Source organism: Rhinoderma darwinii, chromosome 13, assembly GCF_050947455.1.
Source record: "Rhinoderma darwinii isolate aRhiDar2 chromosome 13, aRhiDar2.hap1, whole genome shotgun sequence".
NCBI classification, from domain to species: Eukaryota; Metazoa; Chordata; class Amphibia; order Anura; family Rhinodermatidae; genus Rhinoderma; species Rhinoderma darwinii.
Genome location: NC_134699.1, coordinates 31,793,043 through 31,810,237, shown reverse-complemented (window position 1 = coordinate 31,810,237; position 17,195 = coordinate 31,793,043).

The window sequence follows — 17,195 nt, the reverse complement described above, 5'->3', positions numbered from 1 at the left end:
GAAAACCCTCCCCCCTACTTATTACTATCAGGGGTAGCACATTGCATGCGATCTCATTGCAATACATTGCGTGTGATATGGTTCAGTGGATCCCCAGCCTTAGGCCGAATTCAGACGACTGTGGGGAAACTCAAACGTGAAAAACTGCATTTTTTTACATCTGAGATGCCCCCGTGCGAGTCCCGTTTTCATGGATCCCCATAGACTTGAGTCTATCGAGGGATCTGTAAAAATGGAACAAAATAGGACATGTTCTATTCTTCAACGTCCGTGTGAACAGCCCCATTAAAATACACATGGCCGTTGTTTTAGCAGCCGTGACATGGACGTATTCTACGATCGTCTGAATTCGGCCTTATATTCAGTAAGGGTATTTTCACAAGATTAACAAAATACGTCTGAAAATACGGAGCTGTTTTCAAGGGAAAACAGCTCCTGATTTTCAGACGTTTTTCGCTGCGTTTTCATGTCCGTTTTTGGAGCTGTTTTTCAATAGTCTATGAGAAAACGGCTCCAAAAACGTCCCAAGAAGTGTCCTGCACTTCTTTTGACGAGCCGTAATTTTACGCGCCGTATTTTGACAGCGACGCATAAAATGACAGCTCGTCTGCACAGAACATCGTAAGACCCATTTCAAGCAATGGGCAGATGTTTGCCGACGTATTGGAGCCGTCTTTTCAGGCGTAATTCGAGGCGTAAAACGCCTCCATTACGTCTGAAAAGAGGTCGTGTGCACATACCCTAAGGGTATGTTCACACGAGGGCATCCGTAACGGCTGAAATTACGGGGATGTTTCAGCCTGAAAACATCCCCGTAATTTCAGCCGTAACGGCATGTGCAGGCGCTTGAACGCCACGTCCATTACGGACTTAATTTTCGCTGCTATTCATTAGGGTCAATTAATAACGGCTCCAATTACGCCCCAAGAAGTGACAGGTCACTTCTTTGACGCGGGCGTCTATTTACGCGCCGTCATTTGACAGCGGCGCGTAAATTACGCCTCGTGTGAACAGACAAACGTCTGCCCATTGCTTTCAATGGGCAGATGTTTGTCAGCGCTATTGAGGCACTATTTTCGGACGTAATTCAGGGCAAAAACGCCCGAATTACGCCCGTAATTAGTGTGTGTGCACATACCCTAACAGTGTCTGCAGGGTAGATGGTTTTTTTTCACATGTCTCCCACCAATGGATAGATCCCATGTCTATGGATGACTGCTATAGTTCTACGCTTGCATATCAATGAGGGCCAGATGACACTGACACAAAAACAGGGGCTTAACTGTGAGGGTTAAGCCCCTGTGCCACATAAATAATCAGCAGTACTATAAATGGCAAAAAAAAGCTGGGGTACTGTTACAGATTTTGCATCGAGCCCAGGAGCCATAGGCTACAAATAGATGACGTATTTATGGTTGGGTTCACTCATCACTTAAAACTCATGGTGTAAAAGTGACCGAAACATCCAAACCAAATTTTGAGGAAGAATTTAGCTGCAATAAATGAAATCCGCGGTATTTCTGCAACAGATAGTGAATGCCTAGAATCCGCCGCTGATTTTTTCCGCAGTGAGTGAATTGGGTTTGTTAAAACCCCATTCACTAACATTGTACTGTACATTGTTGCAAAATTTCGGTGCAGATTCCGCAACCAAAATTCCGCAAAAAGTATGCAAAGTGTAAATCCACCCTTATGTAAGTTTACCTGTACTTTTCTGAACAATGCCCGACACAACCTGGCAGTGCCCAGCAGCATGCACCTGGTTCTCTCTTAATCTGTGTTTATCCATTATGTAGGTATGGTAGATTGCAGGCTCTAGTGATAAGAGATGGCCCGTGGCTTCTGTTTTATTAATATTATGTAATAAGCTGCTATGAGTGACAGTAATGCCACCATCATACGTGCTGTTTATTGATCACAGTTTTCACGTATTACTTGCCGGGCATCACCCTGGTGATACAGCCTGATCTGATCCATTATATGTCCGTCCTCCATACAGAATGCAGAAAATAGAATTTTACAACACAATATTCTTCCTTGTACAATTCAGTGGTGCGGCTCTGCTAAGCGCTAGCTGTTCTGTGAGATCCATACGTACAGCTGCCCGCAAGTGACATGCACAGTGAGTTGTTTTGCTGACATATAGTCTAGGGAACAAAAGGGAGACTGCCCGCTTCCCTGCCACATGTGTTGGTGCAACAGCTCCCTCTGCCATCTAGAAGAGATCATGCCATTCACTGCTAATACTAGATGATTCCCAGTTATACCGCTCTGTATTTGAGAGGATGTTATGCACTTGGTTGAAATTTCTTTTGCTAGGGGGTACTTGGCTTAGAAATACACGCCATTACACTTTCCCGTTTTGGTTGTCTGAAAATGTTAAAATTTGTATAGGATTTACATTGTACTACATTTCCTATAGTAAAACTAATGCATCCAAGAAAGTCATGACAATTAAAGAATTATACAAAAGAAGATATTGCACAAAGTCGAACTGCCCGCAGTGACACAGTAAAATGTGGCTTAAAGACCGGAAGTAACATCACAATAACCCTATTTTAGGATTAGACAATTATAGTCTTTAGTAGGTTTTGTTTCATCTGTCACATTCATTTCGCTATTACACTATTTGACGCCACCCAAATAATTCTGTCTGTTTTTTACAGGTCTTAGATGGGATCAGATAATTCCAGTATTGTCATCTTGGTAAAATAAATCCCTCACCATGCTTTAAAGACTAAGGCCTCATGCATACAACCGTAGTGGTGTGCACGGGCCGTGACTTGCGGCTCGGACAGCCGCTGAGTGTCACCCGCGGCCGCCGCAAATCACGGGCTGTACACATTGCCATGTGCATTCATTTCAACGAGCCTGGACCGTAACATTCGGCCGTAATAAAACATGTCCAATCTTTTTGCGGTCCAGGCTCCTGGGTAATGCACGGACCGTGGAAACCACGGTCGTGTGCATGGGCCCATTGATCACCCGCAGATCTGCGGGTGAATTGGGGACGCAAAAATAAGTTCGTGTGCATGGGGCCTAGCTCGTTATTTCATAAAACTTTTGACATAATGTGTGGTGGAGGAGTTCTCAGGTCCCTATCCTTATTCTTTGCTTTGCCTATTATCGGGAATTTATGGTTTGGTCTACCCCAAGGCTGTTTCTATACCCGCCCATGTGACTCGCTCAGTTTTCAGACATATGTTTTTGGTTTTTTTCCTGCATACTCCACGGACACCATGTTCATAATGTTGAATTTTATCTCGTTCCTTTACATAATATACCCTGCTGGATATAGTTTATTTGACTTCCTGCGTGACGTCCTGACTTATTATTTGTAAACTGCCTATTGTATATCCGAATTGTGTTGTAATTCAATAAATTACTTTGAAACTAAAACTTTTGACATGTCATAGTGACATGTCAGAAGTTTTGATCAGTGAGGGTCCAGGTGCCGAGACCCCCACCAATCGCTGAAAAGCAGGAGCAGAAGTGCTCGGCCGAGCGCTGTGCCCCTTTGACTGTAATCGTATAAGTTCAGCTCTTCTCGAAAAGACGTTTAGCTGAAGACCGGCTCGTAGACTTCTACTGTATGAGCTCCTTCAGCTAATCAAGCCTCTTCGAGGAGAGCTGAAATTATACCATTAGGGTATGTTCACACGCTAAACAAAAAACAACTGTACAATACGAGGGAACACAGCCTCTGATTTTCAGCCGTTTTTTAAGCATCAAGCATTTTCTAATGCGTTTTTTGCGGCCGTTTTTGGATCTGTTTTTCTATTGAGACAATGAAAAACGGCTCCAAAAATGGCTTAAGAAGTGAAATGCACTTCTTTTTACTGGGTTTTTTTTACGCGCTGTTTTTACAAACGGCTGCGTAAAAATACGCCCCGTCCGAACGAAACGCAGTTTTTCCCATTAAAATCAGAGGGCACTTGTTTGGAGGCATTCAGCTTCCGTATTTTCAGCCTTTTTATGGCCCGAAAAATGGCTGAAAATAAGCCGTGTGAACAAACCCTTACAGCTGAAGAAGCACAGAGCTCGTCTCATCACTTCTGCCCCTTAGTTTCAACGATCGATAGGGGTTTTAGCACCTGGACCCCCACCGATCAAAACTTCTGACATGTCACTTTGACATATCAAAAGTTTTATAAAATGACACTTATTCTTTAAGCATTAAAAGAACATTTCAGGAAACAAATCCACATCTCTGGGACTCGCACCTTTCAACAGAACAGGGGTCAATTGATCCCGGTCCCGCCTGGAGAGGCTGGCTCAGCTGTTTTCACAACTCTTGTAGGTAGAAAAACAAGGAGCTGTGTACATCTACGGCCACGTCTCCATTCATTCTCCACCCGGATGCAGCAGCTGCCTCACCAGGTGGGACGAGGGGGTCGAGTGACCCCCCCCCCCCATTCTGAAGATAGAGGTGGGTCCTAGAGATGGAACCTGCATCTATCAGACATTTATAGCGTATCCTGTGGATATGCGATAAATGTATCAGTTGGGTATACTCCTATAAGAATTGATAGCTGAGCTCTGACTGGTTGCTTTAGACAACAAGGCTGTTGTTTTTCAGTTAGTTTTGATAAATAAGGTCCACTGTATCAGCTTGATTCCCGGGGTTGGTGTCTCGAACCCAGGTACGTGCTCATTGAAAGCTCACATACTGGTTAAATGACGGCCATACAATTCTGCCAAATAAATAATTTCACTTTAAAAAATAAATTTTTATAGTCATATAGCTTTTCGTTACAGTAAGCATAGTGAGTGTAGGTGTAACGACGGGGGTAGGAGAAACGGACAAGTGAGCCCTAATCTACCCGCCACTCTGTCCCTGCCTACTTGCAACGACCCGCCCTAGGCGACGGGGTACAACTGGGCGGCAGTTCCTACGCTCAGTAAGTGCACGAGACAAACATACAAGGGAATACAAAGCAAGGGAAAGGGGCAGTTGCCCACGGCAACACCATGAGCAATCAGAGTGGTGAACGAGCCAAGTCAAACCAGGAGTGCACGAGGTACCAAACGCAGAGCAGGAGAGTAGTCAGTAAGCCAGGGTCAGTATGGAGCAGGATCAAATAGTTAGGAGCTGTAGCTGGGCCAGGAAACCACACGAGAAGAATCACAAGCAAAGGAGGAACAGGAAAGGCAGGTATAAATAGACAGAGGGCGGGAGCTAGCTCCGTCTGACCAGTCTGCGATAGGCTCTCCCACTCCTAAGCCTGCCATCCTGAGTGGTGGAAGATGGAGTCAGTCCCAGAGACGTAGATTCAGGTGCAGACTGATTACCTATGGGAGTTAACCCCGAAGCTGTGCCTGGCAGATCCTTTACAGTAGGGATTATTATGAGTATGTTACAGAAACTGTGTCACGGCTATGGGCTATGTGGACACACTAGGCCGCTCCGTCGTATCGGAGTAGCAGCTGGCCAAAGTATAGTCAATACCAGTCTCTAGGAAAAGAGTACCTGGATAGTTGATTTGGTAGACACTCGGCATAGCAGACTCGTGGCGTAGCAAACACTTGGCACTAATGACACTTGGCGTGGCAGATGATACTTGGCGTGGCAGATGACACGTGGCACAGAGGATGAGCTCAACTCCAACATAGACTTCGCTCAGGAACAACACACAATTACAGGATATGGGACCAGGATACAACTAAGGGACCATTTGCAATAACGAGCATGGGTAGACACAACAACGCTCAGACAAGGAGGAAAAGGGCAGAGTCCTCCTTGTAGTCCAGGGTGAGCTGGGGATTAGGTATGGAACAATTTACTGGTGCATGTGCTGGCACTTTAAGGCTGGGGATGCACCCCAGAGGCAATAGCAGAACAGTGCAGCCGTGTGTGCCGGCGTCTCCTGGGAGGGAGACGCCGGCAAGCTTTCAGTGTCCTGCGGTCGTGACTGCCCGTGAGTACAGTGTGTCGGCGATCGCGGGCACAACAAACTGCTTATGTATCTATCCTATCAAAATATTATGTCAGATGTCAGCCTTGCTCCCACAAGTGAAGCAAATTCTTTGTATGAATTTTCCCATGTCTCAGTAGTAAGTATCTAAACAAGTTATTCCGAAACCCATCCATCTTTGAATTGACTGGACGCTGATAAGATGACGGAATGACGGGCTTTGTTTGCACACTTTGATGCAGTCACCTGCGCTGGAAGCCCACTCTAAATAATATTGTACAGATTCTATTGTGCTTTGCAAATTCCTGAAGATTTTCTAGCGTAAAAAAATGTAAACTCTTTCATCAGGTTTGTGACCAAATAGAAGTTCTGAAAAGCAGCGACAAGTAGGAGGCTTTGCTTGTTGTTACATGACCTGAACATCTGTACTTGCGAGCATTTGGTTACATAGCATGTATTCATGTATTTTTAGTTCCCAGTTTAACCCATTTATCTCCATAATTAAAGGTTGCCTGGAAAGGTTTGCAGTAAAGTAGCTAAAAGGGTCATAGTGGATACAAAAGATCAGGCTACTAAGTTTGGATGGCACATGTCCTGTGCCCCTATGTGTACAGTGTTGGAGATGGTGATAAATGTTAAATAAGGGAAAAGACCAGGAATTAAAAAAAATATTTAGTATAGGTCAAGACTCCTTTTAGAGAAAGCAGTGGGGCCAGACCGAACAACTGTTAGGAAATCTCCTCTCAATGGCACCTAAATTCGTCACTGTCACTATAAGTTGAACTGGTTATCTGTCTCCCTGATTTCAGGGCTGTTTTTTTTTCTCCCCCCCCCCCCTGTTCCAGAGGTATGGCCCACTGTTGTTGGCTCCCTATATTCTAATTTGCTGTAGTTAGCCAATGGGGTGGAGCTAGTTTTCCTGTCTCTGATGCTGACCAATCAGCGCGAGGCAGCTTGAGGGTAGTTCACACCATATTGACTAACTACAAATTAGCATATAGGGAGCCAATACAACAGTGGGAAATATCTCTGGAGTGGGAGGGTCCAGAAAAAAAAAAAACAGCGCTGGAATCAGGGAGACAGCGCTATGTAGGTCAGATAACCAGTTCAACTTATATGACCTAGTGACAGGTTCTCATTAATGTTACCCTATGGGATAACATAGGTTGGCCGGACTCACCCATTACAAAGTAAACACTCGATCACCAAGGATTGGGCTGCATAATGTACCAAAGACTACTCCACCAGTTTCAGGATGACCAATGTACCACTCAACACCTGATGCCGAACATTGTACCAATGACCATCTGCAGATACTGGGTATACTACTAAACAATACCAATGATGACCAGGGTTCACAAAATGAATATGCCAGTAGATCGGTACAGCCGCCTCATTGTAAGTGCGCTGTCAGGAGCTATTGGGACTATAGGACTCTACTAGGTTCTCACACTAGAAAGACTGGTCAATCTACCCCACTGATGACGTTTTTACTCATCTTATATGGAATGAATTACAAATAGCCCCTAGAAAACTCACGGATCCTGGAGAACACCCACACTAACGAAAGACTTTAAGAAACGGTTATACCCTCAAGCATAAGCTACATAGAATATAAGAGCAGTTTATAAGGAGCACATATAACTGATGTAACCCGAGATCCTATAAAAGTGGGAGATAAAATCACTGAGTCACATACCGCTCCTGGGCCTCTATTCTTGTATCTATTGTCTCTGGAAATACTGTGTGATAACAGGGTTATTTTTCTGGTGTTGCGTTTATCATCGAGTATTCTCCTTGGATTTGGCTTGTATTATCCAACTCTGTTGTAAAGGTACCAAGGAGCTACTGTCAGGGATCATTACCATGTATATAGTTTGCAAAAATATTATCCTCACACATATGTATATACATTTCAGTTCTTTGTGTAATATACTGATATATATTAAGTTCTTTGTTCATGTCGGACACACCTATGGAAGACACCGCCCCCTGGAATGCAAGAAGAGTGAGTCTGAGAAGCCGGTGGGGGCTTGGGCACTCCCACATCCCTAGGGAGGAGGCATGTGTCTTTTCCTATGTTTCTTTGTTCTGAATAAAGTCAGTTCGCTTCCTGCTGGACTGAGGGAAAGATGCCTACCAACATTTGTCTGTGTGGTGTACTTCTTTCCAGGCATGCCTTCAGCTTTCAATTTACAGAGGTGGTTATTCGGTGTGAAATAACAGGGGAAAGGAAGATACCCTGAAATACGGACCTGACACTACAGGTTCGGATCGGAGAATCTCATTGGTCATTGACTAATAATGGTACATTAAAGGCCATGTACACCTTTGAAATCGTTTTGGTTTTTTAAATAAAAGTCAGTGTGTTTGGGGCAACTTTATAAATACTTTTTATTAAAAATTATTTTAACTTTTTGAGATACAGCTGCTTTGTATACTGTATACATAAGAGCTGTATTGTGCACTGAAACCTGTATCCGTCAGGTCAGCGGCACTGACGGGTTCAGTGACAGCGGGTGGATGGAGCTGTTAGGGTATGTTCACACAGCCTATTTTCAGACGTAATTCGGGAGTTTTACGCCTCGAATTACGCCTGAAAAGATGGCTCCATTACGTCTGCAAACATCTGCCCATTGATTGTAATGGGTTTTACGATGTTCTGTTCAGACGAGGTGTAATTTTACACGTCGCTGTCAAAAGACGGTGCGTAAAAATACGCCCGCGTCAAAGAAGTGCATGTCACTTCTTGGGCCGTTTTTGGAGCCGTTTTTCATTGACTCCATTGAAAAACAGCTCCAATTACGTCCGTAATGGACGCCGCGAAAAACGCAAGTACTTTCAAAAACGTTGAAATTCAGGAGCTGTTTTCGCCTGAAAACAGCACCGTAATTTCAGACTTAAATTTGTTAAGACGTGTGAACATACCCTTACCGATCACAGCTATATTCAGAACTTAGATGTGATCGATTACAGATGGAAACATGCAGGACCTGCTGACACTGAACCCGTCAGTCTCTCTGACCTGACGGATTCAGGTCTCAACGCTCGATACAGCTGCTCTGTATACAGGATACAAAGCAGCTGCATATCAAAGAGTAAAAATTATTTTTAATAAAAAGTATTTAGAAAGTTGCACCAATCACACTGATATACATTTTTATAAAAACAAAAGCATTTCAAAAGTGTACATGGCCTTTAAATAGGGAAAATAGAAAGGAGTGACACTTTTATTCAATAACGCATGTCTTTACCAGGGCTCCACGGCGATTTTGCGCATTAAGGTTATCGCACTTTTGATCGCTGTATATCACAGTAAGGTATCTTGGATTAACGCTAAATTCAACCTATGGCGTACATGCTGTTACATGATGTTTTGTGCGGCAGCAATTCTAGATACAAAAATCCAACATTGTTGTATTTTTTCAACCGATAACTTTCGACGTAAAATGTGACAGTTTGCAAAAAAAGGCAGGGTGTTTCAGCAATTACTGATATTGCGGCAAAAGAACATCGCAAAAACCAACTTAAGGAGAACATCATGTTGCCCTCAGAGATATTTAACTGGGTGACTGAGGTCTAGTATGTCTGACAGCAAATATTGGGGCAGATTTACTAAGCTGTGTAAGATTTAGACGGCATAAATTTAGACCAGGTAGTCTGAAGATGCGCTAAATTGATCACAGTGGTGCACACTTCATGATAAATTTGGTGCATCTTGGTAGACACTTACTCTCCTTATACCAACTCTTAGTTGGCTTAGTTTTTGTTTGCTGCATTTTAAGGCACGCCCCTTCCCACGAAGCCACACCTCCTTTTCTAGACACTTTTAAAAGCTTCTAGTAAGGCTGCATGCACACTTCCGTCGGTCGTTATACGGCTGCTAATGACGGTTACGTGAAACACGGGCCGCACAAGGATGGCTTCCGTGTGCAGTCTGTTGTTTCACTGACCAAATCAATGAAAAGGCCGAGACTGTTTTGTCAAAAATGGGCAGGAGTAGTACCTGTCTTATTTTTGACGGACCGGCCACATGGTTCCTTTAAAACAACGGATGTGTGCATGGCCCCATTGAAATGAATGTGTCAGGGTGCTATCTGTTAAAACAACGGATAGACTTCCGGTTCCGGCGCTGGGGATGCAGGACGCGAGTGACTGAGCTCCCGCTCCCGTCCAGCCTATCTGCTTGCAATAGTCGCTTCGGCGACGACAATCAGCGGTGAAGTCACCAGCCCTGCACACGGAATCATCACAGGTGGTGCCTGTATGGACAGGTACCTCCTCAGAAGCGCGCAGAAGCCAGCCATGGAAGATTCAGCCGCGGCCGTGGTAAAGGGAGGTAAGATGGCGGCGCTTCCCGCCACTGCGACCCTGCTATACACACAGGAAGATGAGCTGCAGCACCATCAGTCCCAGCTTTCAAGCCCGACAGAGCACATAATGTCTGCTCTTCCTGCAGCCATTGATTATGTAGCCCTGGCCCGAGAAGTAGCCAAACAGATAGCGCCAGACCTGCAAAAGGCGCTGGAAAAAACGGTGCAAGATTCCCTAAACCGCGTGCATGCGGACCTGGCACAAGTCACTATCAGAGCTGATGAGTTAGAGCAGCGTATGACGCTGCTGGAGAATGAAAATGAGCGTCTGCAATCCAAACTCAGAGGGGTGCGGTCTGTTACTACGCAGTTGGGGGACAAGGTGGAGGATCTGGAAAACTGCTCCAGGAGGAGCAACCTGCGACTAGTGGGGCTGAAAGAAGCGGTGATATCTTCTGATTTGCAACGAGTGTGTGAGAGGACATTGCCAGAAGCTTTAGGTCTTCCCCGTCCCTGCCGGGTGGAGAGGGCGCACAGAGTGGGGCCGGACCCCAGAAACCTCCCAGCAACAGACGACCACAGTTCGCTTCGTCCCAGACAAGTAATCTTTAAGCTGTTGGATTACAATGATAAGGTGGCACTTATGAAAGCATTCCGCAGCAGATCGCGTCCCTTGGAAATAATGGGCATGAAAGTGCTACTTTTTGAGGATTTCTCGGCGGAGGTTGCAAAACGAAGGCGGGCTTTCAGCAAGATCTGCACCGCGCTGTTCCAAGCGAAAATACGTTTTAACCTGCAGTACCCAGCCATCTTGCGGGTGTTTCAAGAGAACGGGCGGAACAAGGTTTTCACCACGCCACAGGAAGCGGAGGACACACTTACGGAGCTTTGTAGGCACAGACCACAGCAAGAGGAGAGTCACAGTCCAGTACACAGTCCGAATCGCAAGTCGAGAGAAGCCAAACGGAACCGACTAAATATGGAGCGAACCTGGGCAGAAGCTTTAATGCCCACACCTGGAAGATCCCGGGGGGGTCGAGCCGGAAATGGAGGGGATTCTCCGAAACCGCAGAGGCGTACGCGGGACCGCACCCGATCTACGTCTCCTGATTGACGGACGAAGATCTTTTCAGCACATGTTATTTAAGCTGATGTGATGATGATTTTGTGGACGCTGTAGACCAATTGCAGATTCCGACCAGATACAGATAAGTTTACAGATAATTTGAAAGTTTTGAGGGAGATATTTGGCGGTAGTATACGGCACTCTGTACCGGTCAACAGCTGGCATATTGTTATAATGTTACAAGGTTATAAGGTTGAAATGTATGCACTCTGGTATTTCCCTGCATTTTCACTACAGAAGATCAGTGAGGGAGTTAGATCAGGCTCTGAGATTTTTCCTTGTGGGTGGGATTGACCGGGAATGAGACAATGCCTCCCCCACGCAAGGGATTAGCTGTATCTGTCACAGATGGCAGATTGGGGGAAATTGTGATAGAAGATATGGGAAAAGAAGGTAGGGAAACCTTGAGGCGAAGCAAGATTCATGTGGATATGTGATTTTAAGTCTGTTTGCATAAAAGTCATGAAGATATAATCCAAACGGACGCTAGGCTGTTAAAATTGATGATATGGGAATGTATAAGAGTGTGCACAGGCGACAAAGAGGTAATGAGGGGGCAAGGGCAGGTGTTACTTCCTCAGGGAAGGAGTCATATGTGCAGGTCTGGGGGGGGAGGGGGAGGGAGGGGCGTGTTCTGACATAACAGAAAAAAGTGAAGTCACGTACACCAGTGGGTATGAAGGGGCTGCTAACCCTTGCCGCAGGTGATTTGAGGGTTTCGTTAGATAAGGGCCGGTTGGCCTTGTTGGTTCTGGCTTATAAGCCGGGTTTTGGTTATGTTGTTAATGTTTATACATGGCTCTTGGAAAAAGACAGATCTGACTCCCCGAACTTAGCACGACTTTTAGGCACTTTAGCTCATCTTATGCACGGCCCAATAACATGAAAATAGTCTCTTGGAACGTTAAAGGGCTGAGATCCCCACAGAAACGGACCAAACTTTTACGACACATGAAAAGATTGCACCCAGATGTGGCCCTATTGCAGGAAACTCACCTTACCGAGCCGGAGTTTAAGTATTTGCAAAAATTCTGGGTGGGTCAGGTTTTTGGCTCGTCGGCAAGGGAGGGTAAGGCGGGAGTTATAATTTTGGTAAATAAAAATTTTGTGTTTACACTGGTGTCCCAGGAGCGGGATGACGAGGGCCGTTGGATCGATCTAGTGATGGAGCATGCAGGGGAAACCGTCAGTATTCATAATGTGTATGGCCCAAATACGATTAACACTGGTTTTTTTGGTCATTTGGAATCCCAACTCCAGCAGGATCGCACTAGGTTTTTGATTCTAGGGGGAGACCTTAACACTGTAAGATCTTCAAAGGAGGATAGGAGCGCAGGGACTAGTTCGCAGAGAAATAGAGATAAGATCTTGCCCGACTTTTTAAGACACACGGCCCTAATAGATGCGTGGAGGAGTCTTCACCCAGATGCGCGGGAATATACACATTTCTCCCATGTTCATCAGTCATGGTCGCATATTGATTACTTGCTAGTTAGTGACGCATTATCGCGGCGTTTACGTGAAGCGGCGATTGAAGATCTAGTTATTTCGGATCATGCTCCGGTTACCATTACCTTGGCCGACACAGTAGCTAGAGGAACGGATTTTATCTGGAGGTTTCCCGCCTTTCTGGCAAAGGATGAGGGCTTTATACAGAAGCTTAAGGGGTGGTGGATGGAATTTGATGGGGATAATGTATCGCATCGCTTGGAACCGTCATTGTATTGGCGTACAGCTAAAGCGGTAATACGAGGAAAAATCATGCAATATTGTAATGGTGGGGGGGGGTAGGGAAACGGACAAGTGAGCCCTAATCTACCCGCCACTCTGTCCCTGCCTACTTGCAACGACCCGCCCTAGACGACGGGGTACAACTGGGCGGCGGTCCCTGCGCTCAGTAAGTGCATGACAAACACGACAAACAAACAAGGGAACACAAGCAAGGGAAATGGGCAGTTGCTCGCGGAAACACCGTGAGCAACAGAGTAGTGAACGAGCCGAGTCAAGCCAGGAGAGTGCGAGGTACAAAGCGAAAAGCAGAAGAGTAGTCTGTAAGCCGGGGTCTGTATGGAGCAGGATCAAAAAGTAGCAGGAGCTGTAGCTGGGCCAGGAAACCTCAGGGAAAGAATTCACAAGCACAGATGGACAGGAAGAGCAGGCTTAAATAGACCGAGGGCGGGAGCTAGCTGAGTCTGGCCAGGTTGCGATAGGCTCTCCCACTCCTAAGCCTGCCAGCCTGAGTGGAGGAAGCTGGTGTCTGTCTCAGGGATGTACACTCAGGTGTTGACTGATTAATTCTGGGAGTTAACCCTGAAGCAGTGCCTGGCAGATCCTTTACAGTACCCCCCCTTTTATGAGGGGCCACCGGACCCTTTCTAAGTGGACCTGGCTTACTGGGGAAACGCAGGTGGAACCTCCTGACCAATACCCCAGCGTGAACATCCCGGGCGGGTACCCAAGTCCTCTCCTCGGGCCCGTATCCTCTCCAATGGACCAGGTACTGGAGGGAGCCTTGGACCATCTTGCTGTCCACGATCCTGGCCACCTCAAATTCCACCCCCTCAGGGGTGAGGACGGGAACAGGAGGTTTCCTCGAGGGGGCCAAGGACGGGGAGCAGCGTTTCAGGAGGGAGGCATGAAACACATTGTGTATACGAAAAGACGGGGGTAACTCCAGCCGGAAAGAGACAGGACTGAGGACCTCAATGACCTTATACGGCCCAATAAACCGGGGAGCAAACTTTTTGGACGGAACCTTGAGACGCAAGTTCCTGGATGACAACCACACCAGATCCCCGACCACAAACAGGGGGTTAGCAGAACGTCTTCTATCGGCCTGAGCCTTCTGTATGCTCTGGGACGCCTCTAGGTTCTTCTGAACCTGGGCCCAGACTGTGCACAGATCCCGATGAACGACCTCCACCTCGGGATTGTTGGAACAACCAGGTGAAACGGAGGAGAACCGTGGATTAAACCCAAAATTACAGAAAAAGGGAGAGACCCCTGACGAGTTACTGACCCGGTTATTAAGGGAAAATTCGGCGAGGGGAATGAAAGAAACCCAATCAAATTGACAGTCAGCGACAAAACATCTTAAGTATTGTTCTAGAGACTGATTAGTCCTCTCCGTTTGGCCATTGGTTTCAGGATGGAAGGCAGAGGAGAAGGACAGATCAATCCCCAACTTATTACAGAAGGCTCTCCAAAACAATGAAACAAATTGTACCCCTCTGTCAGAAACAATATTGACGGGGACCCCATGGAGACGCAGGATGTGTTTGATAAACAAGGTAGCCAACGTCTTGGCGTTGGGTAGTTTCTTGAGGGGCACAAAGTGGCACATTTTACTGAAGCGGTCTACCACCACCCACACCACCGACTTGCCTTGGGATGGAGGCAAATCGGTGATAAAATCCATGGAGATATGTGTCCAAGGTCTCTGGGGAATGGGCAACGAACGCAGTAAGCCCGCTGGTCGGGACCTGGGAGTCTTGGACCTGGCACAAACCTCACAGGCGGCGACGTAGGCCTTAACGTCTTTAGGCAAACCAGGCCACCAATAATTTCTGGTAATGAGGTGTTTGGTACCCAGGATGCCTGGATGGCCAGATAGTGCGGAGTCGTGATTTTCCCTAAGTACCCTTAGCCGGAATTGCAGGGGAACAAACAGCTTGTTCTCAGGAAGGTTCCCAGGAGCTGAACCTTGATCAGCAGCAATTTCAGAGACTAAATCGGACTCGATAGAGGAAATGACTATACCTGGAGGCAAAATACAAACAGGATCTTCCTCCGAAGGAGGGCTGGCCATGAAGCTACGCGACAGTGCATCCGCCTTAATATTTTTAGACCCGGCCCTATAGGTAACCAAAAAATTGAATCTGGTAAAAAACAACGCCCATCGAGCTTGTCTCGGGTTTAGCCTCCGGGCAGATTCTAGGAAAACCAGATTCTTGTGGTCGGTAAGGACCGTTACCTGGTGCCTAGCCCCCTCCAGGAAGTGGCGCCACTCTTCAAATGCCCATTTAATGGCTAAAAGTTCGCGGTTGCCAATATCATAGTTACACTCCGTGGGCGAAAACTTCCTAGAAAAGTAAGCACAGGGGCGGAGATGGGTGAGGGAGCTGGTACCCTGGGACAAGACGGCCCCCACTCCCACCTCGGACGCGTCAACCTCCACAATAAATGGCTCCCTTTGGTTGGGCTGAACCAGCACGGGGGCCGAGATAAAGCACTTCTTGAGGGTCTCAAAAGCCTGGACGGCCTCAGGGGGCCAATGGAGGACATCAGCACCCTTGCGAGTGAGGTCCGTAAGAGGCTTAGCGACGACCGAGAAGTTAGCAATAAATCTCCTGTAATAGTTAGCGAACCCCAAAAAACACTGTAGCGCTTTCAGGGAGGCAGGTTGGACCCATTCAGCCACAGCCTGAACCTTGGCAGGGTCCATGCGGAATTCATGAGGAGTGAGGATTTGACCTAAAAATGGTATCTCCTGTACCCCAAATACACATTTTTCGATTTTGGCAAACAGTTTGTTTTCTCGAAGGACCTGGAGCACTTTCCTGACATGCTCTATGTGGGAGGACCAGTCCCTGGAAAACACCAATATGTCATCAAGGTACACTACAAGAAATATCCCCAGGTAATTTCTCAAAATCTCATTTATGAAGTTCTGGAAGACCGCAGGGGCATTGCACAACCCAAAGGGCATGACGAGGTATTCGAAATGGCCTTCGGGCGTGTTAAACGCAGTCTTCCACTCATCCCCCTCTTTGATGCGAATAAGGTTATACGCCCCCCGTAGATCCAATTTAGAGAACCATTGGGCCCCCTGAACCTGATTAAAGAGATCAGGAATCAAAGGAAGGGGATACTGGTTCCTTACCGTGACCTTATTCAGGCCACGGTAGTCAATGCATGGCCTAAGACCCCCATCCTTCTTCCCTACGAAGAAGAAGCCAGCACCTACCGGAGAAGAAGAGGGACGAATGTAACCCTTGGCCAGGGATTCCTGGATATACTCCCTCATGGCTTCACGTTCGGGACAAGAAAGGTTAAATATCCTACCCTTAGGAAGCTTAGCTCCTGGTACCAATTCGATAGCGCAATCGTATTCTCTATGAGGCGGTAATACTTCGGAGGCCTCTTTAGAGAAAACATCAGCGAAGTCCTGAACAAACTCGGGTAGCGTATTCACCTCCTTAGGGGGAGAAATAGAATTAACAGAAAAACATGACGTACAACATTCATTACCCCATTTGGTTAGCTCCCCAGTATTCCAGTCAAACGTAGGATTATGCAACTGCAACCAGGGAAGACCTAGAACCAAATCGTACGATAATCCCTGCATCAATAGTACAGAGCATTGCTCCAAATGCATGGAGCCAACAAGGAGTTCAAAAACAGGGGTATGCTGTGTAAAATAACCATTAGCAAGAGGAGTGGAGTCGATACCCACTACCGGAACAGGTTTAGGCAAATCAATCAGAGGCATAGCGAGAGACATAGCAAATTCCACAGACATGATATTAGTAGAGGACCCTGAATCCACGAAGGCACTGCCGGTAGCAGACCTACCACCAAACGAGACCTGAAAGGGAAGCAATATCTTAGTACGTTTCATATTTACGGGAAATACCTGTGCGCCCAAGTGACCTCCCCGATGATCACTTAGACGCGGGAGCTCTCTGGCAGCATTCTTACGCTTGGGACAGTTGTTTACTTGATGCTTGACATCCCCACAGTAGAAGCAGAGACCATTCTTCCTGCGGAATTCTCTACGTTGTTGAGGGGACACGGAGGCCCCGAGTTGCATAGGTATTTCTGAGTCTTTAGGGGAGAAAC